This window comes from Mesocricetus auratus, unplaced genomic scaffold (genome assembly GCF_017639785.1).
Source record: "Mesocricetus auratus isolate SY011 unplaced genomic scaffold, BCM_Maur_2.0 Super-Scaffold_100013, whole genome shotgun sequence".
Lineage (NCBI taxonomy): Eukaryota > Metazoa > Chordata > Mammalia > Rodentia > Cricetidae > Mesocricetus > Mesocricetus auratus.
This window is the reverse complement of record NW_024429196.1, coordinates 28,096,003-28,122,499: the sequence shown is the minus strand read 5'-3', so window position 1 is coordinate 28,122,499 and position 26,497 is coordinate 28,096,003. Positions and strand designations below refer to the sequence as shown.

At 43.7% G+C, this 26,497-nt stretch overlaps 1 protein-coding gene across 3 annotated transcripts in view; it reads right to left on the bottom strand.

Moving 5' to 3' along the window:
- Positions 1-13,375, bottom strand: part of Sfmbt2 (Scm like with four mbt domains 2) — a 185,475-nt gene extending 172,100 nt beyond the window's left edge. For 2 of the 3 annotated variants that reach the window (XM_005071721.4, XM_013114693.3), the window contains exon 1: positions 13,047-13,375. The gene's annotated coding sequence lies outside the window, so the exon portion shown is untranslated. Of the gene's footprint in view, positions 1-12,531; positions 12,845-13,046 lie in introns of those variants that run through there. The other variant, XM_013114692.3, reaches the window with a different exon arrangement.
- Positions 13,376-26,497: the final 13,122 nt, after the last annotated feature.

Genomic DNA, 26,497 nt, shown 5'->3' with positions numbered 1-26,497 from the left:
TGCTCTCATATTTTAAACTATAGTTTAGGTGGATAAAGGTATCTTCGGTTGGTGGCTAGCAAGATAAAAGCAACTGCCACCAAGCCTAATGACCTTAGTTCAGTCCCAGGGACCGATTGGTAGGAGAGACCTCTACAGGTACACTGTGGTACATGCGCGCACACACACATACACACAGAGAGACACATATTTGCACACACACAAGATGAATAAAAACAATGTAATTTTTTTTTAATCTTCAATTAGAAAGACATCTATCCTCAAAGGATAGGAGGGTGTCCCCCCACTGCCTGCCAGCATCCACCCTGGAGAGCTCTGATGCCATCTGAAATCCAGTCTTTTGATGCTTAGAAATGTCACAACACTGTGTCTCATGGCAATCTATTTGAAGGTTTGGAAGCACTTACTGACTTCTGTCAATTTCTTCAATTCTGGACACCTTATGGAATTATTGCTAATTTCCTCACCTTCATTTTCTCTTTCATTTTAATATTCATTCATTAAAAGACTGGACCTCTGCCATTTCTCCTTTTATTTTACACTGCTTTCATTTTTTAAAATTAAACCCTCGCCTTCCTAATCTACCATCAGGAGCACTTCCTTGGCTTCTTCTCTTGCTCTTCCATTAGCTTCTACATGCTTTATTCTCCAAAAGCTCGTTTGACTTGTGCTTACCTTAAAGTTATTTATTTTATTCCCTAACTCAGAAAAAAAGGGGTAAAATAAAATGGAAAGGTTTACACCAAAGGCTTGTGAAGCTCGGCATGTCTGAATCCCAGCTATATCACTCCACACTAGGAATTCTGTAATGAGCTCAGTACACCGACCTGAGACCTTTGGGAAGATTTCAATCAAAAGGGGAAATTTCAGAGAATCTAAATGAAGAACAACCAAGTTTGGAACCAAAATTTTATCTCTGAAAAAAATCCTAACTTCTTCCTAAGAAGCCAAGTGCAAACAGCCAGGAATCGCAAGGGCCTGCGGAGAACGCTTCTGCAAATGACTTTGAAGATGAAAAGCAGTGTTAAGTGCCAAGCGCTACCATATCCCTTTTATTTATATTCACCTTGTCACCTGGCTCGTTCTGCTAATAACGCCTGACTAAGTACATGGCTTCCTGCTATCACCAGCCAACTCTCAGCCTTCCTAGGAACAGAGGAGCCCTGCCTCCTCCCATCATCAAATGAGATGGCCTGATTGTTTGGGGCAGAAGGTCCTGGAATGGTGCCATCTACCATGAGCACAGAGTCTGACTTACCTTGATTAGGACAGCAATTTACTCTCCATTTTTCAAGCAGACTTCATTGGTTTTCACTGTAAATAGATTGAAATCTGCCACAAATTGCTGCTCCAGCATAAGAAATGCTAATATTTTTGCAATCAGATTCATACCCCAATACTAGGATATAAGATATGTTGGAAATAATAGGCATTCCAGGAGAAAATACCAGAGCTGGAGGCAGCCACCACCTCCCACAGCAAGTGTTTGTTTCCAATGGACCTCCTCAACTCAACCCTCAACAATGTACGCTAAGGAACTATACAGTGAGCAGAGTCACCTGCTCACAGAGGGGCATGTGCACAAGGAGCTAGAGAAATGACTCAGTTGATAATGTGCATGCTATGCAAGCCTAAGGACCTGAATTTTGAGTCCCAGCATCCACACAAAACAAAGTCAGGAATAACAGTAAAAGTCTATAATCCCTGTGCCAGGTGGCCAGCCAGCCTAGAAGAATCAGTAAACTCTGGGTTCAGTCAGAAACACTGTTTCAAAATATAGAGAGGGAGAAACATATCAAGTGTCAGCCTCTACCTTCCACATCACACACACACACATACACAAAAAAACACATGTACATACATACATATAGACAGACAGACATACCACAAACAAAAATAATCAACAAAAATTTAAAAGAAATATCTGTGATGGTTAGCTTTAATCATAACTTGACATAACCTGGAATCAATCACCTTGGAAGAGACTCAATGAAGGCTTGTGTACATTTGGTTAGACTATAGGCATGTCTATAGGGAAGTATAGTAATTAAATTAACAGACATGGGAAGAGTCCGCTCACTGCGGGCGGCACCATTTCCTAGGCAAGGGAGACCCAAATACTATATGAGTGGGCAAATTCAACCAAGTACATGCAAACATTAAGGCTTCATTTCTTTCTGCTCTTGGCTGTGGATGACTGGAACTAGCTGCCTGAAGTTCCTGCTTTGACTTCCCTTAAATGGGGAGCTGTAACCTGGAATTAAAGATCCAATAAACCACTCTTTCCCCTGCGTTGCTTTTGGTCAGGGGAAGTTAATCACAGCAACAGGGCTGCAAATATAACAGCCTTCTATGAGAAGGAAAGGTTTTCAACATTTAGCTCAGGGTATTTTCACGTGAAAGTGCATTCATTTATCAACTAGTTAGTTACAAGTTATTTATTCACCATAAAGAAAGATAAGATTGTGAACTATCCAGTTAAATACCACACAAGTTGAGAATCTGTTATCTAAAATGCTTAGAACAAAAAGTGTTTTGGATTTCTAATTCATTTCTCTCCAGGTTTGGAGGACACAAATACATAATATGACCCAAGTCTAGATATGAAATTTATGTTTCATACATAAACACATTAAACACACAGTTAATATCAGGGGGTTTTGTTGTTGTTTTAGAAACTGAGTATTCAGTCAAAACTGGCCTAGAACTCAATATGTCACTGCCTAAGTCTCCCAGTGCTGGGATAACAGGCAGGTGTCTCCATGCTAGGCTATTAGAGAGGGCTGCTGACACTGTGTACCTGAAATACAGCTTCATGGTCTGGAGTTTCCCATGTGCAGTAACCCATCAGTTGTCAAAAGTTTTCAATTTCAGAGCATTTTTCATTTCAGATTTTTGAATTAGGAAATTCAACCTGAGTACAAGAGGGTTTGGCATCACAGTACCAAATTAGGATTTCTTGTACCAGGAAATTTGCATTCAAGCCACAAAGGATTGAGCCTGGTCCTAAAATTAAGTAAAAGAAGTTTGAGAGGAGGGGAGGGGAAAAGAGGGCCAACTACCTTTCCAGTGTGCTCTTGCCACAAGGAGCTAGTTCTCAACCTCTCAATAAGCCTGCTTGTCTTTCAGGGGGAGGAAAGCCTTTTCTTCTGAGACAATATCTCACTATATAGACCAGGCCATCCCTATATCCACCAGCCTCTGTCTCCTGGGTCTTGGGATTAAAGATGTGCACTACCAAGCCTGACCCAAGAAGAAACTTAAGTTTCAGACTTTGCACAGACGTGATCTCCTTGATTCTGACACATTGAACAAACCCCAAATATAAGGTTTCCCAAGTTGTACTAATACTAAAAAGAGTAAACTACAGCATCTTCCCAAGTTGTCACAAAGTGAGTGAACAAACTGGCTGCTACACATGGCACATCCACACACAGGTCAATTACGGTAAACTAGACAGTGGTGACTCAGTCGTGAGAACTTAGAAAGTAGAGAAATTTACAAGAGAGCTTTCTGTGAGCTGGAATGCATAGACACTGTCAAATATCCAGGGTCCAGTGTTTTGGGTGATGTTTATGAACTAAGAACTCCAAACCAAACAGATGCTCAGCAACAGTGTTCAACAGATGACATCAACCAAGCTTACACTACACAAGAAAACATCTCCTGGCCAACAAAGTGCCTTTCACACAAGTATGAGGACACGAGTCAAAACCCAAGCATCCATATAACAAGCCAGCTGGGGCACTGGACTATAGTCCCAGTACTGTGGCAGTGGGAAGGGGCAGATCCCTGGAGCTTGGTGGCCAGCCAGTCTAGCTGAATCAATGTGTTACAGCTTCAATGTAAGACCCTATCTCAAAAAATAAGGTGGAGAACAACTGAGGAAGACACCCCAAGTCAGCAACTGGCCTCCACATGCATTTGCACAGACCTGGACACATATGTATATAACCACACAAGCATATTCCTATACCACACACAACACACACAGACCACATAAACACACACACCAAATCTTTGCTTCCCACAGGCACCAGAACATTAAAACTGAGCACCAACTCTGGAAGCAGCCTCTTGAAAACCATGACCAGAAAGCAGACCAACAGACCCATCTGGCTGGGAATTGACACAAATTTGGGGGCTTTGTGTGTTTAAGACACAAATTTGCATACACATCAAACTTTAATAAATTGTATCACTTAAATGTATGGGGACTTTACTAAGAGAACTGAAAATTTATGCAGAGTAAATTTTAAAAAACACACCCTAATTTACTTAGGAAAGAACTTAGAAAATGTACAGCAACTGGCAGAAGACAAACTGTCCAGTCTCCTGACTCTGCAACAAGACATTATCATCTACTGCCCTCATACCCAAAAGCCGCATGATTGAGCCACACAAGAACGAAATGTATATTAAGGTCAGTGTATACTAAGTCAGGCCGCATTCATAGCTGTACCTGTCCATGTGCAGCCTGACAAATTGCACAGTAATACCACTTACAAACATGAGATGGACTCTTTAACTCCTCCAAGTGCTGTGCTCTGAGATGCAAAAAAAAAGGGCTGTTCTGGAAGTCTTCTCAAATCTCCCCTCCCACTCCAACGCATAGGAGTCATGCTTGCTTCCCTTCCTTATAGACATGGTAAAAGGGAATAGCAAGGAATGTACTAGAATAAAAGAGGGCCTCAGTCTTCTCACCTATGAAACAAGGGAGATAAACTCTCACTAACCTGGAGGTGTAGCAACATTCTGAAGACACATCATGACAGACTAAGAAGCAGAGATTTAGAGTTCTGCAAGAAAATTTCCATATAGCTACCTGCGATGGTTGAAGGAGGGGCTGGAGAGATACCTGTGGAGTGTTGCAAGGCAAAATTCGGATCTGAGTGACCTGAACCCACATAAGGAAACCCAGCATGGTGGCACACTTTAGAAATCTCAGAACTAGGGAGATGGAGACAACAGTTTAGCCCTCTTAGTTTAATTCATGGGTTCCAGGGCAATGAGAGAGGCCATTTAAAAACAAGGTGAGGAGTGCCAAGGAATGACCTCCAGCCTACACACACACACACACACACACACACACACACACACACACACACACACACAGACACACATATCCCTACCTCACTACAACAAAGAAATGTGAGCAATTACTATGCTGGCTCCCAACTGTCATTCCAGGACAACCCCCAAAGCAATACAGAGAAACCCTGTCTCAAAAACCCAAGGAAAAAAAAGAATGCAGTTCAGTAGGAAAAGTAGCTGGCAAACAACGGTATTTAAATCAGCATCGGTTACACTAAGAACGGTTTTTGAACAATCAGGTTGATCCACAATCCACCCACAGGCTCATCTGGGATCCGCAGGCAGATTAGGATGCTCTCTGGCAAAGAAACCTGTTGCTTATTTCACTTACACTTAATAGGAGACTTCGAAGGGTGTACACTTAAAACTCAGACTCCAGCAACACAATTCAGTACAGGTATTAGTTTTGATCAAATTGGGGAAAAGAAAACAAAATAATTACATTTACCAGGGAACAGCGAAGCCACGGTTTGCTATCTCCTTTTCTCGGGAAATAAAATTGCAGAGGGAAAAGGAAAAAAAACCTCCCAGAATAAAAATTTGCCCGTTGTAAGGAAAGGGAGGTTGGTCGCCTGTGCACCTAAGCATGATCACGACCACACTCTGCCTTTCACCAGAATTGGTGACAGCCTCTCCTTTCCCCTCCCCCAATAAGACCACTTGGTGTGCTCAGGACACTCTAGAAAAGGAAGGGAGGGAGAGCAGAGGGAGGGAGTTAAATAATAGGCTTTGTGTAGATGGTTCAGCATACACATCCTGCTGCCCAAGCCCAAAGACCTGAGTTTGATTCCTGGAGTCCACAGTGGAAAGGAGAAAGCTAACTCTGCAAAGCTGTGCTCGGGCCTCCACACAAAACATGCACACACACACACACACACACACACACACACACACACCCGCACGCACACACAGGCACACATGCACACTCATGATAATAATAATAAATAAAAGTCCTAAAATCTTTAAATCCCATCCCTTCACGCTGGCAAGTTCCATCTCATCTTCCTCCTATCACTGCACCTGACAACATGTGCTGGATTTTCTTTCTTTAGAGACTTTAGTTTTGAAAACACAAAGCAAAACAAAAGGTCAATTATACAAGGGATGACTGTTCGCTAAGGCCAGCAATGAGCTTCAGGTTTTGGTGGACCACAGTCACGGGTGACCTGCACAGCTGACGAGTGACCCTATCTGAGTTTATTAATACTCAGCAAAGCCCCATTCCTCATTCTCCCAGGTAAAAACCAAGGCAAGTCTTCTATAATTTACTTCCTGTCCCCTAAAGGGTCACCAACATATGCTTTATTTTACCAATGTTATAACAATTTACAAATTATTTTACAAATGCTCTATTTCTATTTTAAACTACTTTATGGTTTGGGGGTTTGTTTGTTTTGTATTTTGTTTTTTGTGGGGTTTGTTTTCCAGAAAATCAGAAAAACAATAGATTGTTTTCTTTAGTCTGTGTGGAAAACATCCATCTTATCATATAAGGAAAGTCAATTGGTGATGTTGTGGTTTAGGCATAAACTGTGCCCCCACCCTGGAACTCACATATTCAAGGGCTGGTTGTTGGGGCTATTGGAAGAGACTCTTGAAACAGTAGCAGACAAGGCTTAGCCTGGTAGGATAAATTAGGTCACTGGGGTCATGTTCTTGATAGCCGCCTCTTGTGTCCACACACCCTGCCTCCACACACTTGTCATGTATCATATATATCATGAGGCGAATAGCCTCTGCATCACACTCCCACAAGCATGTCTTGTCTGACCATAGGCTCCAAAACAAAAGCCAAGGGTAATAGACAGAAGTCTTGAAAGAGGGAGTTGAAATATACCTTTCTTTCCTTTCATTCCTGTGTCAGATATTTTGTCAGTGATGAAAAGTCTCATTATCACAGGGTTTATATCCTGTATAATAGATAACTATCAATGTATAGTGGCACATTTTCACTTTTAACTCATTGCTTTTGGATAACAAGGTGGTCAGTGCAAGGGCAGCATCTTTGCAGAACAAAGCTGAACTGACAATGCAAATATACAATGTTCTGTTAAGTTCAAAGTTCTATCCAGAGTTTCTATTTAAAACACACAATCTTACACATTGGCTATCCTTATACTGTTTTAAATATAGTCAACATTTACCTTAGTGAGAAATTATTGTTCTTAAGAACTGCGCAGGGGCCTGAAAAGATGGTTCCTCAACTATGAGAGTGCCCGCTGCTCTTGTAGAGAACTGGGCTTCCGCTCCCAGCTCCCACATGGTGACTCACCACCATCTGTAACACCAGTTCTGCAGGATCCAACCCCCTCTTCTGGTCTCCACAGACTGCTGCACATGATACACAGATATACACACAGGTATAAACACATAAAATAAATCATAAAAAGTAACAAAAGGAAAAGAACTGCCCGGATCTTACAAAGGACAGGCATACAGAGAGAAAGTTTTAAGTCTCCCAGGGACAGTGGACGCTTTCTCACTGGCTACCAGTGTGCCCTAGTCATCAAGACACACTATAGCCATTAGCCAAGGCAGTCCAAACAAGCCCCAGCAAGTCTGAGATAATGGTGTACAGAGAGCTTTCTGGAAAGGCTTCTTTTAGACCTTGGAATGAGTAGACTCAAATCAAATGGGCATTTCTTCAAGACTTGTATTCAAAGAAACCTCACAAAACCCAGACAGTATGTTCATTACTTTCCAGAGCAGAAATGAAAACAAGGCCCCATGTGGCTCTTACATCACTGAACAATAACAGTGCTTACTTCTGTGCCATGGCCTACAACTCACCAGCTGCTCTCAGACCTTATGTCACACAACTGTCACCTAAGGCCAGTCGTATTTTACTACACTTTGGGGATGTGAAGCTCAAGCATCTCTTGAGCGTGTAAGTGTAGACAGATGACATCATAGCCTTTGTCTCTTTGTTTCTGGTCCTTCGTGGTAACAGGGACATCACTGAGTGAAATCCAATCCAATGCCCTTTTGTAGACAAGTAGGCTCAGATTCTACCAAATCTACATTCATCACAGGTCACACAGCTCAACAGAGCCATCTCTGAAACTAAAGATCAGGCCTTCTAAGTTTTCCCTTTCTCCTCACATCAACAATTTTCCTTAAATTCAAACTGGGCAGACATTCATGGGTTATCAAACTTAATGCACAAGGATGACCTTCTGCTTTGCTGCGACAAGTATAATTTCCCTGTTTTCTTCCAATTGTAGATAGGAGACAGCAAATTGCTATTGAAGCAATCTGGATATATAGGAGTTGGGAATGAGGCGTAAACTGTATTTTGAGCTACAAATTTTAATATCATTTTGGGACAAAAGCCTATACGAGCATCTACTTCCTGACAAGACAAATTTCATTTTGAGACCTGTACTGTCACATCAACACAAAAATTCCAAATCCTGAAATACAAAGAGAAAAGTGTTATCCAAACTGACTATACCAAACTGGAGGGCATTTAAACAAAACTTGTAGAAAGCTAGAACTCTTACTCTGATATCTGAAACAAACTTGTAGACTTAAATGTGGCCACAGAAAGTTTGGAGTTTTGCTATATGGACTTACATTCAAAGGCATGTTATATTAAGTAAACCAAAATCACATGTAATTAGGCTCAGCTCAGAGCAATGTTGCTAATACTTCCTGTTTCTTCCCAAAGTTCTTAAGGGGTGTTACTGGCACGAAGAACAAAATAAAAAGGAAAATGCCACCTCAGCTAGAGGGGTCAAAAAGGGGATTCGATGAACATAAGCGACACAGCTTTTGATAAAAAAGAAAAGGGATCTTGTTTTATTTTGTGGGTTTTGTGGAACTAGTTATTTATACCTACACAAAAGGCCATAGATTTTTTTTAATGCCATCTGTAATATCTCTCAGCAGAAGTGACTATGCGAGGTTCATTGTCTCAGTACCCTAACTGGAGATGGGAACACTGAATTTGTCACATAAACAAATCTAGGCTAGTATTGCACAGCAATGGGTGGTAGGTGCTGTTTTTTCTAAGATGAGGACTGTCCAAATACCCATCCTTACTCACCACATTCTCTTGACACGGGACTAGGAATGAGTCTTGCAAGGAGTAGAACTCGGCTGAGACATACATTTTTTCTGCCCATTAAAGGTCCCAGGAAAGAGCAAAGACACACATCTAAAAGGCATTTCTTCATGGTTTGGAAGGCCCCAGGGAATGCAAATTCAGTGGTCAGTGGGGAGAAAGTCACAGAAGTTTGTCTCAAAGACAGCTTGGCCAACAATTCCTTTAAGACACCAAAACCCCCTCCCCGTTCCCCATTACCAAGCAGCTCAACCACCACCTCTCCAGAAAGGAAGACAGCCTTTTTCTCAAACCTGATAGATCCTGAATCCTTTCATTTGGTAGTTAGGTGGGTCCTTGGACTATGGTACCAGGATGGAGGGGTGAGAGTGGGAGACACTGACAATGATTTACAAGGGGAGTGAGCCCAGCTCCAAAGTAGCTTCCTTCCCACCAGGGGCTAAGACCTTCCCTTCCCAGTCAGCATTTGTAGGCTGGGTGCTCCAAACTCTGGATATCCAGGCATATGGTGCAAAACAGCGCTATCGGGAAAGGGCTGTAAGTCCTGAAACTGAGCCACAGGTGCAGGAACGTCCCTAGACCTTCCCTGGAATCCCATCTAACCCCTCGAATCTTCAATATCCCTAAAATTCCAAAAGTGAAACTGAAAAGTTTGGGAACGGTCTCTGGAAGCAGGCTTCCTTGCATTGTCTCAGGTGCTCCTGGATGCTGCACTAACATAACATCAAGGAGCACAAGCCGCTGCTCCTCACAGGGCCAGGGGGGATCTCCCTCGGATTTTTAGGCGCGCAAGTCCCCACATTCCAGCCACTGGAGTGCCCCAAATCCCCTCCGCATAACACTGTTCCCTAGCACCACCTCAATTCCTCCCTCTTACCGCTGCTCCCCATGAAAAAGGAACACTTGGGCCCTTCGACAATCCTGCGAAGTATTCTTGAGACTTAACAGGGTACTCGCTTCCATGGCCCGATCCCGTGCAAAAATTGTGGGCTTACAAGCCTTAGGATGAGCTGTGTCCTCATCAAGGCAAAGTCAGGAGAAAGAAGGGAGGGAACCATGGTTGAATTTGCAGTTTACAAACAGAACCATTTTGTGCGTATCTTCACCTCAACTGAGCCCCCACACCCACCCCAGGACGCGCAGGATGGGAGTTCTGGAGATGCACTGCGCGCTCCACTTGGGAAGATGAAACGCGTCCTGTCCTGCCTGTCAACAATCGCTCAGGTGGAAAGAAATAACCTGCCATGGAGTCTCTAATGCCCATCTCCCACCCACCTGACACCGCGAGCGGACAGGACACTCCCCACCCCGACTGAACGGAGTCTGGGTGGCCCAATAAAATTACCCTCTGGTCCCTGCAACTGCCAGGTGACCACGTTGTTGCAGAAACTACTGACCTGACCAGTCTTGTTTTTAATTCAATCCTTTAAAAATGCCTCCTCGATCTTGGCTTTGCGCTTTCACAATTGTTGGGGGAAGAATGCCCTCCCAGACCAGCCCACACCAGAGACCGAGAGCTACTGGCGTGTGGCTTACACCCACTGTCCTCCTAGGGTCTTTTCTGGTTGGACTCGCGCGCATACACTACTCCGTTGCTGCGTCGTGGACACTGGCGACCCCTGTCGGGGGACCCCTATTCCCAACTAGGCTACTACAATCATGCATTGTGGGTGGTTTTCCCCCCTAGGCCCAGGTTTACTGGTTTTCCTAAGAACCCCCAGAGGGGTTCCAATCTTTGTCTCCAAACTCCTCTTCGAGACCTTCCCATACCTACCCAGACCCCGGATGCAGACCTTTCCCCAGCACTCGAACTTCCATTCACACCCCCAAGGCTACAACCAAGTCCTGAGCACCTACCCATGGATGGCGTCCCTCCTGCTTCAGTCCAGTCGGTGCTTAAACTGTTGCAAGGGTCAATTTTTACCTAAAATTCACTCCCCATCCCTTCCCTTCCCTTCCCTAGAATGGAAAAATCGAAAGTGACCTGGCAACGCTTCAGGTTGACCTTGTTGGCAAGCCTTTTGGGGGAGGTCCGAGCTTCCTCATCCTCCGCAAGCCTGGGCCCCCCCGGGGGGGGCAACCTCCCACCTTTACGGGGAGTGCAGGAAAACAAGAGCCTATCACTAAATGTGGCACATACCCAATCTCCCTGGACACAAAATGCCATTGACTACATGCAGCCCTCCCTATTTCACCGAGTACCCTGGACAGTTAGTCTTTTTAATGGGCACCTCCTCGCTCTGCCTGTTCCAACAACACTGAGAGGAAAAGAAAACACAACCCCTAAAAGAGGGAAATTAATCATCCCCTCTGCCCTCGTGAATTTTGCACTTCGTGTCAGCAATTTGTCACATCAGAACGTGGCAAAGTCTGGTTCTCTCTCTCTCTCTCTCTCTCTCTCTCTCTCTCTCTCTCTCTCTCTCTCTCACACACACACACACACACACACACACACAGACGTGGAAGAGGGGGTCTCTTTAATACACACCCTAGTGACTGCACATACAGACTTGTGCACGGTTCCACGGGCACACACACACGAGGCAGTTGCGCTTGGATGCTCTCATCCGGGCCCAAGACACCCCTCCACCCTGGACCCTCTAGCAATGGACTAGATACAGATAAACCACGGAAAAAACTGGAATAGCTCTCTCCCTCTCTTTTTTTCCTACTTAATTCGCTAAAGAAGCTCCTGGAGTAACCAAAAGGAGTCGAAACTAAGGCGTGGCAACTTCGGTTGGGTTTTTTCCCACCTCAAAACCTTTATTTTCAGTTTTTAAAAGCCACCTTAGCCCGCCATATTGGAACTGGTACGGTGTCTAAAGACTCCTTCCCCGCTGCTGTAGCGCTTCCAAGAAAACACAAGTATGGACTGGGCTGGGGACGTGTGTCTGGCCACTGCGAATCAACCACTTTCCACACCCAGTGTTCTCCCTTTTCCAGCCTAATCTCCTTCAACCGCTCCAGGTTAAAAAAAAATCAAAAAATACATGTAGCAGTTCCTACCGTTGCTTTTTTTAAAGACCATTTCAGCAAGACACACACGCACACAAAATAAATAAACTCCAGAGCTCAATCGGGTTAGTGATTCTGAAAAGAGGCAGGATGAGTGTACACAAGAAAGCCCCAAGTGACGGAATGTTACTTTAAAGGGTGACAAAAATGAACAAAAAGATCGCCCTTGCTAGAGCTCTCTCCGAAACTACTATTGACAATTTCAATTCCGCTGCACAAGGCAAATGTTTGCAATCGGGCGATTCCAAATGTCTGCGCGATTTTGGAAACAGCCCCCACCCCACCCCTGCTGATCTCCAATTCCACCACCACCATCACCTTCTTCTCCCCAGTCCCCCAAACCTCCAAATACACACCAAAAGAGGGAGACCCCAGAGCCAAGGAGACGCGGGAACGCGGGGTAGGTAGCAGAGGCGGCTGAGTCGCTAAAACGAGTGCACAAACGAGGAAGGTGGGCGGCGGGAGGGAACAGGCTGCACCCGGAGGAGGACGAGGTCACTTTGCAACTCCGGACAGACTCCCGTAAGGCCTGGCTTTTCAGAGCCCGGAGCCCGGGGGAAGAGGGGGTGGGGAAAGAAAAAAAAAATGACAACCCAGAGCGCGGAAAGGAGTTAGAGGCTACGCTCAAATGCTGCTCATTTCCTCTCCAGCCCCTGCTCTTCGGTTTTTCTCCTCCTTCCTCCCCAACCCCCCGCCTCCCCCACCTCCACCCCTAGGCTGGTTCTGGCTTCCTTTTTTTTCTTTCTTTCTTTCTTTTTTTTTTTTAACTAAACTGGAAAAAAGACGCCTTTCGGCGCACTCAACCTGCGGGCCAAAGATCTGCTCGAGGGTCGAGTTAGGCGAGGGGACAGTGGCTGGGGTGGCGTCTTACCTGATGAAGTTTGTCCTGACCCGGATAGTAGAGCCTGGCCCCCGGGTGCGACCGGAGTAGGCGCTAGTCCCGCTCACCCTCCTTCCTAGCTCACTCGCTCTCTACCCGCCGCCTCCCTAGCGCGCCCGCTCGGGTCCTCCAGCTCCCACTACAGCCTCATTCCAATATGGCATCCTCTCTATGCGCATGCCCGGCACTCTTTTTTTAAGATTTCTCTTTCTCTCTGTACAGCGAACTCCTTCAATGACCTTTTCCAGCGCTTGCAAAATGTCTCAAGCCAATTAGCCTGCTGTTCGTGGTAGACTCCTTCCGCCCACAACGCGACATCTCCCCACCCCCACGCTCCGGCATACAGAGACACCTCCTCCAGCAGACACAGTCCACGCCACGCGGCCCCCCTGGGGCCGCTCCCTTCCCTCCTTTCCTTCAACTCCCTCCCTAAATGATGGGTAGAAAGTTCCCACTGCAAGCGTTCCCGAACACCCATTTGCATCTACAACTGAACTAACGCCGCAATTCCTCCACTGCTGTTTGTTTTCTCGGTTTGCAATCGCCTGGTCGACTCAGTATAGACTTGTGCTATCTCTGCCCAAGAGCTTTCTAAGTGGGGAGGATGGGGACCCCAAAACCAAAATGTATTGCCCCGCGCGGTCCGCCCCACCCTGCTCTTTAATTGCGCTTTTCTACGAAGAGTCTCAAGTCTCCTGCCTTTGGGGGAGGGCAGAGGGATCTAGGAGAGGTTTTCCTGGGGCTCCTACCACACATGAGAAGCTGGAGATTAAGTTTGGATTGTGGTGAGATCTACCAGCTGCGATCTACTGGGATGTGTGTGACAAAGCTCGCCGGGCTTCTCGTGGGACACCTGGCCAGGATGGGTTCCCATTGGGTGGGGATAAGAATCCCTGGGCCAGATCGAGAGAAACGAAGACTGCGGAGGAAGATCCACGCAGCCTGGTTTGCGGGGTCAGTCCGCACTTTGTCACAAGACGTAGTGGAAGGACTAAAGAGCTTCCCAGCCTTAGGCGCAATGCCTGGACACAACACAAACGAAACGTCCCCGGTGCGGAAAAGCTGGTGAAGCTCAGGTAGATAAGATCCGCGGGTTAGGAAGCTAAGAAGCAGTGGGGGACGTGCGAGTGTAGAGCTGGTTATATCTGCTAGAAAACAGAGCAAACACAATTGCTCAAGAGCTTTGCTTTTGAAACCCTGGATAAAAGTTCCTCACCCCCCCCCCCCAGTCTCCTATAGTCCATCTCTCTTACACCACTGGCTGAAAAATAACCACATCTGGGATTTGTGTCACCCTTCCTGATCTCCCTGATCCTAACATCCCAAAGAAATATATAATATATATATGCTCCAAAGGAGTGGTGAGGGCTAGGGACCTCCAGTGGAGTGAGGGGGCCAGGGGCTAACCTTGAGCAGGAAAAATCACCAACTATGAGACTTTAACTCATCTAGAAGAATCAGGATGTAACGTGCCCAGAAATGGCTCTTGCCACAGATGGACCTCGCCAAACCCGTGGGCGAAGGTCAGCGGTTCAGGGAGGATGGTGGAAGTTTGGAAAGACTGAGCACTGCCAGTCTGAGAATATCCTATTTCCTTAATGTTTTTGGAGAACTCCTTAAGAGCTCTAACCTTGCCTGGCCCTTACACCTCCGTTTAGTACTTGAGCCACCTAAGACCCAGAAGCTCCCAGTCACTCCCTTAGCAGTGCTCTCTGAGGAGCACACTTCAATCCCCAGACACTCCAGAAGTGTACCAGCCTCTGACTTTTAGGAACACCATAGTTCTGAGCTCATGCCCTTAAAGTCACTGACCGCAGAGACTCCTCCAAACATCCCACCTGCACCCACAACTGCCCCTTTCAGCATCCGGAGGTGGGTCCTGATGATGGATTGTGAATCTCAGCATTCCAATGCTAGCTCCGGGTCTCAAAATCTCACGTCATCTCTTTTCTCTCATTCAACACATAGTAGAGCCTTCGGAGAGGTGTGGGAACAAGATTCAGACTTAAAGTGCAACCTGAGATGCTGTCCTGGAGACTGTGGTCACGGTCTTGTCCATCCCCCAAGTACAAAGCCCTCTTGGACCGGAATGGCCAGGAGTTCACACTGGGTCCTCCAGTTCCCCAAAGCCGCTAGCTGTGGCTGCTGCGTTAGGCGCCCTGGATTGCAGGACTCCTTTGTGCGTCCCAGACCGCCCACCTTGCTCCCAGCTCCCCACACGACTTCCGGGCAGCTCTTGTTTGGAAGGAAATCGAATATTACCACTCCACCAGCCAAAAAACTTGAGCTGTAACCAACCTGCAGTCTCGAGTCTGTTTACTGATTTTAAGTCGTGATTCCCCATAGAACGTTATTCCATCAAAAAATTTAAAATACACATCTGAGTTTCTTACATGATTCTCCAAGGCAATTGAGCAATCTCTTTAGACGGTTGATATTCAGACCCACCTTATGTAATTTTGCCCGTGGATCTAAAATAAATGGCTCGGGGTTCCATTTACTTACTTACGTACTAACTTATCTATCTGTTGTGATTAAGAAATAAAAACATTGCGCTACCACAGCACACAATGGCTGTGTTGTTTACACAAAGAACTTCAATGATATCTACAGCGAACTGTCTCAAAGTTCAGTTTCCTTTACTCTTGATTCATTCTTTGCATGTGACTTTTCTTAACGTACCTCGGCTTTTCTTTCTTTCTTTCTTTGCTTCCTTCCTTCCTTCCTTTCTTCCTACCTTCCTCTTTCTTCCTTTCTTTCTTAAAGCACCTCTAAGGACACCAAAAATGCAAATGAAAAGTGGTTAATAGATTCCCTCAGGCAACTTCATCCACTCAAAGACGTTCCAATTTCCATTTTCATTTCACAACCAGACCCTTTAGGGATGTGGGAATCAAATTGTGGGATCCACCCCGAATCAATAAAACAATAACCTTTGCCAAGAATAAAGTAGTAGTGAAAACAGAAACTGTTTTTCTTCAAAGACAAATTGCACTCCAACTCAGAGGAAGTCATGTGAAACCCATGATTAATACAAGACTTGTCTCTACATCATTAACACTTACTGAAGATTTCCTCTCAAATAAGTATTTGATGGCACCATCTATAGATGTTATTGCACTCTTAAATTCTGATTCAGCCATGGATTTCATCACTATGTTAAAATATTTAAATTAGTTTTGTTAACTGTAAAATATGTATAGGCTGTCCAGTTTCTTTGATGACACAGAAAAAAGTAGAAAGTTCACAGACAAAATTTTCTCCTTCATACTCTGTACATTCCTAAGAATTACATTATGAGGACCTACAGAGTTGGAAAAGTATGCGTTTATTTTTATATTAAGGGCATATAGTGGTCTAAATCTTGTTGCATTCTTAAAATAAATAAATAAATAAATAATAGACAGACAGATAGATAGATAGATAGATAGATAGATAGATAGATAGATAGATAGATATTGATTATTTACTTAGCCACACCCGGTGTTTACATTACCACTTCTTTCAAAGGAAAAAGGGAAGTTGCCTTTCCAGAGACACTTTGTATGTGAATATTACTTAAAGGATGCAGGCCATAGAAGCTTACACAAAAGCAGGAGAGCTAACAGCCAAAACTAATATTTGACAAATGTGTGCAATCATCTATTTCCTGGAACCTTTACCCCAAAACTTGTTTTCTCTTAGACCACATACGAGTGCATTTTCCACCCCCTCCTAAGTCACCAAATCTAAACTCTCTCTCTCTCTCTCTCTCTCTCTCTCTCTCTCTCTCTCTCTCTCTCTCTCTCTCTCTCTCTCTACCTCTTTCTTTATCCCTTATCAGCATTAAAGTACTTGGCCAAAGTACCAGGAATTGAATGACCTTGGTCCCAGGCTCATCATTAATTATCTATGTAACCTCTGGGACTCCAGTGACCTCCCTCTCTGCTGCATTCTCCCCCAGTGGGTAAACTAAAAGCATGGGGTTAGATGTTCTGTAAAACCTGTTAAGACTCCAAAGATTATCTAGTGATTTGCTTTACCCCAAAGCCACAAATCGCTTTCTGTAATAGTCTAACACTGTCTCTACCAGTTCCATATAGGGCAAAGCAGAAACTCTGGGGGTCACAGAGAAGAAAGAAAACACAAGCACAGAGATCTGTGTGTAGGATCCTCTTCACCTGGTTTTCCTGGGAAGGTATTCTTTGGATCACATTTCTTCCTTCCTGGGCTTCTGTTCCATTATTACCATGACCTTGTGGGTTTTGCCTTGCCTCCAGCGATGTCCAGGACTGGGGTGGGCGTGCCAACCATGAAGGTGACTTCAAAAAATACCTAGGAAAAGAAGCCATGCTCACATGGTTAAAAAATTGTTAAGAGGTACATTATAGTGTTGTCCACAAAAGTATAACCACTTCTTATGTATTTGTAGAAATTTCAATGACTCATTGTTGCTATGACATTTCAGATTCCTTTGACAAGAATAAAAAAAAAAACTAAGAGTACACAAAATACTTTTAAGTGAATTGTGCCTAAATGCTCATGTGGCACTTTTTGAAAGAGCTGATACCTTGACTGCAGAGTGTCAGTTTGGAGTAATGGCTTCTCTCTCCACTGAGGAAAGCCCTTGTGGCAAATCTCCCTGAGAATTTTCACAGATATTGGCTTGAGCACCTAGGCACACAGTAACATATCTGAGTGGACAGTGACACACAGTAACATATGAGTGGGCAGTGACACACATAACACTTCATGGTGTTTTCTCTCAGACAGCTTGCTTCCTGTCCTGAAGCCTCAGGTTCAGACGTTCTAGAGCTGGATTTCAGAAAGATTATATGGTCAGTGCCAGTAACTGGATGGAGTTGTGGAGAAGAAGCTGACTTTCTGCTCCTGACCCTTTGTATTCCTCTATGCTCTGAGTGATAAGAGAAAGAAAAGGGGGTTTTGTTTTGCTTCGTGACAGGATTTCATTTACCCCAGGCTAGCCTTAAACTCACTTATACACCAGAGGATGGTGAGTTCTCACAGCAACACCACATCTGTTTTTAATGGGGTTCTAGGGATCAAACCCAGGGCCTTTTGAGCTTAGGCAAGCACTCTATCAAATGAGCCATATCCCCAGCCCCAAATGTGGGTATTTCATACCTAATTTAACCCAGACACTTGTCTAGGCATATTTTTATATCTGATAGCATTTAATAACTACTAGTCAGTAACATGTATAATATTTCTTTTAAGTGGTTTTAAGAAATAGTGTAAATATATACTCCTTGTTATGCATTCTGAGTTCCAACTCACTGTCACTGTACCTGAAACATTGTGTAGAGATAGCATTTCTGGAGCCAGTAGCACTCATGAATGCACAGAGAGAGAGAGAGAGAGAGAGAGAGAGAGAGAGAGAGAGAGAGAGAGAGAGAGAGAGAGAGAGAGAGAGAGAGAGAGAGAGAGAGAGAGAAACCAGTCAGGCTTCTGACTCTAGAACAGTCTTTCCTCTGTGTGTGCTGACCGTCCTGAATGAGGTCAAATTTGGCACCGTGCTAGTTTATACAGTCTCACAGGACTTACAACATAAAATAAAATAAACAAAGTAAAGCAAGCAGGCAAAAGCCAACATCAAAAAGTGATTTCATGCATACATACAATGGGTCACTTCAGTGACAGGGAGTCCACTACTTTGGTGGTGTCTAATTATTGTGTATAGATGAAATGTTGGTGACAGAGCAATGTACAAAATCTCCCTATGTAAAACTTTCTTATATGAGCGTATAACAGAATAGATAATTATTCTCATGATCAAAGAAGGAACATCTCCAAAGGCTTGCTCTGCAGTGCCATCTACTGGAAGCAAACGCTGATTTGCCTTTGAGGTTTGGTTGTTGTTTTTCTTCTTTATTTTATTTTTAAATTTAAATTAGAAACAAGGTTGCTTCACATGTCAATCCCAGCTCCCTCTCCCTCCCCTCCTTCCACACCCTCCCACAAACACCCCTCTCCCCCAATCCCCACTCCTTTCCCCAGGGAGGGTGAGGCTCTCCATGGGGGATATTCATAGTCTGTCATTTCATCTAGGGTAGGGCCTAGACCCTCCCCCAAGAGTTTAGGCTGAGAGAGCATCTCTCATTGTGGGATGGGCACCCAAAGTTCATTTGTATGCCAGGGATAAATACTGATCTACTACGCAATGCCCCATAGATTGCCTAGGCCTCCTCACTGACACTCATATTCAGGGGGTCTGGATCAGTCCCATGCTGGATCCCCAGCCATCAGTCTGGGATACAAGAGCTAACCCTTGTCAGTTCAGCTGTTTCTATGAGTTAAACAAGCCCAGTCTTGACTCCTATGCTCATCAGTCCTCCCTCTCTGTCACTGGCTTCCTTGAGTTCAGCTCAGTGTTTAGCTGTGGGTGTGTGCCTCTGCTTCCATCAGTCACTGATTGAAGGTTCTGTTTCCCAAACTCTCTGGTGGTAGGATTGTAGGCTGTCACTCCCCTGATCCATGTCTAAGATCCATATATGAGTGAGTACATACCATGTTTGTCTTTTTGTGACTGGGTTACCTCACTCGGGATCAACATAGTAAAAATGACAACCTTGCCAAAAGCAATCTACAGATTCAATGCAATCCCCATTAAAATCCCAGCAAAATTCTTCATAGACCTTGAAAGAACAATAATCAATTTTATATGGAAAAACAAAAGACCCAGGACAGCCAAAACAGCCCTATTCAACAAAGCACCTGATCCCTGATTTCAAGCTCTATTATAGAGCTATAGTCCTGAAAACAGCTTGGTATTGGCACAAAATAGACAGGTACTCCAATGGAATCAAATTGAACACCCTGATATTAACCCATACACGTATGAACATCTGATCTTGGACAAAGAAGCTAAAAATATACAATGGAAAAAAGAAAGCATCTTCAACAAATGGTGCTGGCATAACTGGATGCTGGCATGTAGAAGAATTCTGATAGATCCATGTCTATCGCCATGCACAAAACTTAAGTCCAAATGGATCAAAGACCTCAACATAAATCTAGTCTCACTGAACCTCTTAGAAGAGAAAGTGGGAGGTACCCTTGAATGAATTGGTACAGGAGACCAAACACTGAGGTCAATAATTAATACATGGGACCTTCTGAAACTGAGAAGATTTTGTAAGTCAAAGGACACAGTCAACAAGACATAAAGGCAGCCCATAGAATGGGAAGAGTTTTTTTAAGGTAGTCTTTTTGTTATTATTTGTTTGTATGTAACAGGAAGGACATTGTCAAATATAGGCATCAGGAGTAAGGGAAGCCATGGATCCTAATTATGTTTAATGTAATATATAATGCATTGAAATCTCTATGTAGAAAGAAGCTGAAATATAATCCTATCAAATCATCCATTCTTTAAGTGTTTGGGACATAAAGTACTTGAATGTTTTTGAAAGGTAAAATTACTTCCAATTTTCTTTTTCTTAAAGATTTATTTATTAATTATGCATACGGTATCCTGCCTACATGAATGCCTGCAGGCTGGAAGAGGGCACCAGATCTCATTACAAATGGTTGTGAGCCACCATGTGGTTGCTGGGAATTGAACTCAGGACCTTTGGAAGAACAGCCAGTGCTCCCAACTTCTGAGCCATCTCTCCAGTCCCCTACTTCCAATTTTGAAAATGAATCATTTACTAATTCTTTCAAAGAGTACTATTTTTTATCATCCACCTAAGAATTTTTTTAATATTTTAAGTGCCCATGAAATGAATATCATGTTAAGGTGTTGGAGGTATCAACCTTATGTTCATACCTTGAAGAGAAGGAGCTCTTTCAAAGTTTTCCTAAGCCAATTTATTGAAGAGGTAAATGTTTATGGTTATGTCTAGAAGAATGTGAAGTCATGAAAACTGATAACAAAGTTCAGGTTATGACTCAATATGATTGTCACGAAGCATGTTCCAGCCCCAGGGTTCTGTTCCCATTACCACAAACAACCAACAACAGTAACTGCTGTGTTCACACCTACTCCCTTAACACTCACTAAAGACCTCCAAAGTCCTAGACATTGCTCTGGGTCTGAAATACGGTGAGAGAAGTTTTACTTCATGGTACTTAGATTCCATTGATGAGAAATCAAAGGTAAGCAATTCTACAACATGCCACTTGGAGGTTCACGATATGGAAAAGATAAAAGCATAGAAAGTGGCAATAATAGCAAAAGGCATTCCGTTTTATTTTGAAGAAGTTTCTGGAATTGACATTTGGGGAAAATGTGGAGGAAACCATGGCTGCAGATGCCCTGGGGTTGTCTTAACTGTTTGAAAGGAAGAATTATATAAAAGTTAGATGATACATGTTCAACCACATGAGCATAAACTGTTAACTTTCCCTGACTAAACCAAGCAATGTGTTCAGAATTCCAGACGGGAAACTACTCAGTCCTCCTCTTTTCCTTCCTTCTTTTTCCTTCTTCCCTTTCTTCCTTCCATCTTTCCTTTTTCCCTTCTTCCTTCCTTTCTTTCTTTTCATTTTTGTTTTGTTGTTGTTGTTGTTGCTGTTGTTACATTCATTTTTTTATGCAGCCCAAGCTGTGAACTCATTATGTAGCTGAAGAACCTCCTGCCTCTACCTAACGAATGCTAGGATTGCAGATGTGGGACAGTCTATCTGTTTTATACAATGTTGAGGACTGAACCTAAGGGCTCCTACACACCAGGCAAAGCACTCTACCAACTGAACTACTCTCCCCTTTCAACTTGATAGCTAACAAAATTATCAACAAAGAAAACCACAGAAACATGTTACTATGGAACCCAGAAATGGAAGAGTCTAATACCCCCCCAAATTAAAATTTAATCTTGAATCATATAAATGTGAGCAAACACTGTATTTTTGCCTTAGGCAAAATGATACCTAGAGATAGCTATCTCCACCCTTTCCTACACCGGGTGCATTATAAAGGTTGCCTTAATCCCAGTAAGTTATTGTCAGCACTATTCACATTGTTTATTTAAGTACCACCTGCTTTAACGTTTATCCTCGTTTCAAACTGCCTTGAACTCTTAGATAGAAGAGAATTACAAAATTTTAACATGAATAAAATTCATGTTTTAGGTGTGAGTGTGTGTGTATGTCTGTGTGTGTCTATGTGTGTCTGTGTCTGTGAAGGTAAGAGGGTAACTTATAGGAGTCAGTTCTCTCCTTCCACTTTGGGGATCATGGGACCAAGCTCAGGTCATTGAGTTTGACAGCAAACACTATTATTGGCTGAGACAACTTGCCAACCTATGGATTTCTTTTTTTACTTTTTCCCCTGACAGGGTTTCTCTGCATAGCACTGACTTTCTTGAAACTCTGTAGACCAGGCTGGCCTCGAACTCAAAAAGATCTGCCTGCCTCTGCCTCGCTAGTGCACCGGCACCATTCATCTGGATGGTATTTCTTGTGGCTCTTTTGCAGGTGTGTCTTTCAGTGGTATAGCAGAAGAAGAAGTAGAAAGCAAGAAGGAAAATTTGTAAAATCAAGACTCTCTGTGAGACAGAAATGTCCCCACTTCTTTGTAGGTAATAGTAGCCATGTTGAATGAATCAATATTTTCCACTTGGAAAAGCCATCAAGTATTTTTTACTCTTTCTGCCTGATAATTGAGGAAGATTATTTACTCTGTGTGTGTGTGTGTGTGTGTGTGTGTGTGTGTGTTGGGGTGTATGCATATCACTCCACCCGTTATTCCCTTGAGTAGGGGTCTCTCACCAGCCTCGATTGATAGTAAGTAAACCCCAGAAAACTTCCTCTCTCCTCTGCCACCTCTCACAATGCTAGGGGTTACAGATGCCAGGTGAGTTCTATGGATTCGAACCCCTGTTTTCATACTTGTGTAGCAAGTGCTCTTACCTGCTGAGTTGTTTTCTAGCTAACTTTGGGCAGTGAAAACACACACATACTAATGATCACAGCTAGAACCTGATATTTCCCTCAGTAATTTGTTCCTCAAAGAGTCTCAGTAAATATTTACAATGTAAGGTCAAGGCATTGGCCTTGACCTGAATGTCATCTATGTACTGATGCCTCCTCCATTCTCTAAACAAGTATAGTGTTGTGTGAACACTTGAGAGCAGATTGTAGAGAAATTGTTCAGTGCCTTTCCTTAACTTCTTAGACTAAAGAGCACTAATCAGATTGATTTGGGCTTTTGAAAGCAAAGTTTATTTACACAGCTTCTGAGTGACCCACGGGCTCCATAAATGCAAAGTTTACACTTGAAGTGACTTACTTTGTGTTGAGTCATTGAGGGAGACAGGGTGGATCCTGCCAGGGGGAAGGTGACAACAAAGGGCTGCTAGTGCCTTTCATAAGAATGCTACTTTTATCAACTGAATGTCCCCGTGTAACAGTCTAGAGGATGCAGAGGTTTCAGTGTGACTCCCATTGGGATAATCCAAGGTGTGGGCATAAAGGTCAGGCAGGGGTTCTTTCTCCGGGCTGCTTTCTTTTTTCCTGTCTCAGCGAAAGGGACAATACCTTGGGATGTTGGGGGTTTTTGTTTGTTTGGTTGGTTGCTGTTGCTGCTGTCATTCTGGAAATTGAACCAAGGGGCTTTGTAGGCTTTTTACCACTGACTTATTTGCCCAGACCTCTTTTTATTTTACTGTTTACTGTTTTTGTTTTGTTTTGTTTTGTTTGTTTGTTTTTTGAGACAAGGTATCTCTCCAAGTAGACGAGGCTGGCCTCAAACGCACAGAGACCTGCCTGCCTCTGCTTTCCAGTGCTGAGCTTAAAGGTGTGAGCTACCACATCTGGTTTCCTGCAGTGCTGGGGTTGGAACCTGAGGCAGGCATTTTAGCCACTAAGCCACTCACCTGAGCCTTAGTTTTTAATCTTGAGATCAATCTCACTGAGTCACTCAGGATGGCTTTCAAGTCACTCTGTAGCTCAGAATGACTTAGAATTTGGAATCTTCCTGCTCCAGCCTACTATGTAACTGGGATTGTAGACCTGTGGTTCCTCCCCACCATGAGCCACTCTCAGCAGCATCCTTGTTACTTTATCTTGAGCCTTGGTCCTGGGAGCCTGTAGTAAGGATACCTGCTGGATTAGTGGCAGCTCCACCTCTCCACTCCAAAATCATGGCCCACAGTCTACACAACTTGGGCCATAAGGAGCACTTTTAGCTCACATTTTCATAGGTTTTATTGGGGGCTCTTTACCTTTGACTTGTGTAGTTGGACTTTCTTTGGATTGCCAGCTCCCAAAAAATAACATGGAGACTTTTCATTAATTATGAAAGCGAGCCTTAGCTTTAGCTTGTTCCCAACTAGTTCTTATAACGTAAATTAACCCACTTATATTAATCTATGTTCTGCCACCTGTCTTGTTACTTCTCCTCAGTACAGTACATCCTACTTTCTCTGTGTCTGACTGCAGAATTCCCTGCCTCTCAGAGTCCCCACAGAATTCCTGTCCCTCTCGTCCTAAGTGCCACCTATCCTCCTAACCTCACCTGCCTAGCTATTGGCTGTTCTGCTCTCTATTAAACCAATAGGAAGGTGCCTTGACAGAGACACATCTACACAGCATACAAAAATATTATTCCACAACAAACCTGTCCTCTGGTGTAACAGCCTCCTCTAAACATTTTCATGTAGAAGGCCTCTGTATTAATAGTGGGAAGTTAGAAGAGAGGAACTTGTAATTTATCATGGGCAAAAGTCTCATGGGTATATGCTCAGACCACTGACTTGTGTCATCATTTCATTTCTACTGCTGTGATAAAATAGCCTGATAAAAAGCAACTTGATGGAAAAGGGGTTTCTTTTAGTTTACAATCTCAGGTCATAGCTCATTCTTGCAGAAGCGTCACAAAGGCAGGATTTTGTGGCAGCTACTCACATCACATCCTCAATCAAGAGCAGAGAGAGAAAATGCATGCATGCATAGTATTCAGCTACTCACATCACATCCTCAATCAAGAGCGGAGAGAGAAAATGCATGCATGCATAGTATTCAGCTAGCTTTCTCATACAGTTCAGTGCCCAAACCCAGGGAATGGTGGTAGTGCCTTATTCAGGCTGGGTCTCCTCACATAATTAAGGCAATTAAGACAACCCCCCCACCGCGGGGCATTGGTGGCACACGCCTTTAATTCCAGCACACTTGGGAGGCAGAGGCAGGGGGATCTCTGTGAGGTCAAGGCCAGACTGGTTTACAAAGCAAGTTCCAGGACAGCCTCCAAGACAATACAGAGAAACCCTGTCTCGAAAAATCAAAAAGACAATCGCCCATAGACATGTCCACAGGACATCCTGATCTAGACAGTTTCTCAAGGAGACTCTCATTTCAGGTGAATCTAGGTTATGTCAAGTTGACAATTAGAACTAACCATTGTAGAGTACAATCAAGGAGCAAACAAATAGACCAGCACTATGAATCCTAAAACTTTTGCTTTCTTCTCTCTTTTGCAAGATGTGAGAGCACAAAAGTCAGGTATAAGCACTCTCATGATTAACCTTGTGTGTCAACTTGAGACTGAGGTGCAAATTGCCCTCTTCTGTTTCTGGAACTTTCCATACTTCCAAAAAAATCTTTAAAGCTCATTTTGCTTACAGCCTTCATTCCCTTCCTCCCTCCTTCCTTCCTTCCTTCTCTCCTTCCTTCCTTCCTTCCTTCCTTCCTTCCTTCCTCTTTCCTTCTCCTTCCCTTTCTTATTTCTGTCCTTCTCTCTTTCTCCTTTTTTTAAAGCAGATTTCCTATTATACTATAGATGTTCTCCAAGCTGTCATCTATTACCTCCCTGATTATAATGCTGATCTCAGTGGCTGTCACTTACAGAGAGCAGTTCTTTAAGAGGCTGCTGGGCTCTATTAGGACTGCCAGAAGCAGGGGTTGGCAGAGGAGAGATAAATGCTTGAGTACTAACTCAAATCTTCCCAGGAGCTCCACTCTGTTATAGGTCACAACACTGCAATAGCAAACACTTCTGCCACTTGCAGACCTAAAGAACAAGAAGTCTGCTTCTCCTTCAGCTCAGATGTAAGCATCATGAAGCACATCTCGATGCTGCCCTAGTCAAACATTGCCTGTTCCTTTTATTTTGTTTGTGAGCCTAACCAATGGGAAACTGAAGCATTGACTATCCCATAGGGAGCTCCTAAATATGTTAATAAGAAGTAATGGAGAAACCAGTTCTGCCAGCTAGTACCCAGTCTTTACACATTCTATGTACTCAGACATGGACTTACCTGATGTGGTACAAATAACCCAAACCACAGTTTAGATTAGCTTGATTCCACACTCTGTTATCATCTTGGACAAGTGATTTTGCCACTTTGTGTCTAAATATCCTCCAGTTGAAAAAAGAGGGAAAAAGAACAAACTTGCCTTTACGTTTTGTCTACATTTATCTGTCCATTTCCTCTGCTTGGGTTGCTGCTGTCATCTTGACCGAGAGATTGTAAGTGCTGTCCCCTTCAGATTCTACCTCT